The 1,891-nt window shown below is 41.7% G+C and overlaps 1 long non-coding RNA gene across 1 annotated transcript; it reads left to right on the top strand.

The window, feature by feature from the left end:
• Nucleotides 1-370: 370 nt before the first annotated feature.
• Nucleotides 371-1,391, top strand: LOC121983188. The gene is made up of 3 exons (XR_006112420.1): nt 371-630; nt 716-780; nt 1,341-1,391. It is a non-coding gene; the product is annotated as an uncharacterized LOC121983188 (long non-coding RNA).
• Nucleotides 1,392-1,891: the final 500 nt, after the last annotated feature.

Genomic DNA, 1,891 nt, shown 5'->3' with positions numbered 1-1,891 from the left:
AAATCCCTAATTTCCCTTTTATTTCCTCCGATCCTTAATCCCTCTTCTTCCTTATCTCCTTCCCCGATCCCGACTTTTCTTTCTCTTCCCCTTTCTCTCTCGCGAGCAGGCGACCTAACGACGATGGAGAGACTTCTTCCATCACCGGCTGAGCCTTTCCCCTTCCTCTCCCTATCGCGGCGTGGAGCCTCTCACCCTTCTTGCGGTCAAGCTACGGCCTGCCACCGAACCCGAGCCTTTTTGCCTTTTCTTGCGATTTCCCCATCTTCCCGATCCATCGTCGACAGTCGATTCTCTTTCTCCTCCGATCATGCGAGCGCAAGGGATGCAGATCCATCGTCGGAAACCTGATTCTCTTTCTCCTCCGGCCACGCTGCTGATACCGTGGGAGGCCGATGCTGAGCCACAGCACCGTCGGCTTCGAGCAACCCATCGCCGGTCAAAAGGAAGAGGATCTGAACCCTAGATTCGATCCCTCATTGCCTCACCTGGGTGCTGTGGTTTCGAGCAATGGAGCTTCTGTTCCAGCTGAGATTTTGTTGCCATCTACACTGTCATCAGCCACTTGTTACAAGAAATGTTACTAGGCCGGTGGACCATTGGAGAAGGGGTTATTGACATGGAATTAAGGTATGATTTGTTCAGTACCTAGTTAATAGGGGATTGTTCTGTTGATGTATTGGATTGATTCTTGAAGGAATTGATTCTTTGCTAGGGTTGATATCAACAGGGCAAAGTGTGGCTAAGGGATAGACTTCTGATCGCTGTTTGCACATCAGGGTAAGTGTGCTTATGATCTATTATTGATCTGTTTTGTTAGGGTTGCTAATGGTTATAGATTTTGTCTGGTTTTGATTACATATAAACATGTGGACAGATTTATGAAAAGGGGACGAGTTTGGAATTGGAGTTTAACCAATGGTGTCTTATATGTTGATTGACCTGGAGTAATAACAAAATTAATAGAGATTGTTCTATTTATGTTGTTGGAGATTTTTAATGGGTAGACCTAATCCGAAATTGACTCTGTGATGGTTATTGGGTGAATGATTTATGTAAATGGATACATGATCGTTATTGGTATGTGTTGGAGTGATTAGGGTTTGTATTGGGTTGGAATTTGTGGATTTATGATGAGTTTGGATTATGTTTAGATTTAGGAGAAGTTGGATTGAGGATTAATTGGAAGATTAATCAGATATTGGATCTAGTTGGAGTGAACCTAATTGGATTAAGGGATTAGGTTAATTATTTCGATTGGGGTTTTTCTAATTAGATTGGGGAGTTTATTTAGCTATTTGCTACCTATGTAATTAGCTAAATATATTATGTGATCACAGGATTTTATTTCGAGGCGAGCGTCTCGACATGGGATTGGATTGTTTGACGCGGTCGACAGATAAAGGCGGGTATTTCTTCCTTTGCCTCTATGTAGTTTTTCTTGTACTTAGTGCATGGTTATTATTGGATGAATTAGGCTGCTTTATCTTATATCATGATCGGTTGTTGTTTTTCCTGCATGATACTTATGCTTGACCCTTGTGATGATCTCTTTAATTCTGATACAGTCTCCACTCTTGATATCTACTCTGTTGTGATGACACGTGTAGAGTATGTCTTATAGGGATTGTTGGGCTGTTAGTATTACCATGCTGATTGGGTATATAATGTGGATTGTGTGTAGCTTGGTATGTGTTTTAGGAGTCATCATGTTGACCCTACTTTTGCATGTTGTATGTACACACGGGTTTGACTATGTACTTTTGGAGGAGTTGTGTTGATTGTGTGTTTATGGTTTATACACGGGTCTGAGGTGTTTTTATTGGAGGATACATGTTGATTGTACTTATAATTTTGTGTACATGTGTCTGGTGGGATTGTTGGAGATTTT

Source organism: Zingiber officinale, chromosome 5A (assembly GCF_018446385.1).
Source record: "Zingiber officinale cultivar Zhangliang chromosome 5A, Zo_v1.1, whole genome shotgun sequence".
Classification (NCBI taxonomy): Eukaryota; Viridiplantae; Streptophyta; class Magnoliopsida; order Zingiberales; family Zingiberaceae; genus Zingiber; species Zingiber officinale.
This window is presented reverse-complemented; position numbering and strand designations above follow the sequence as displayed.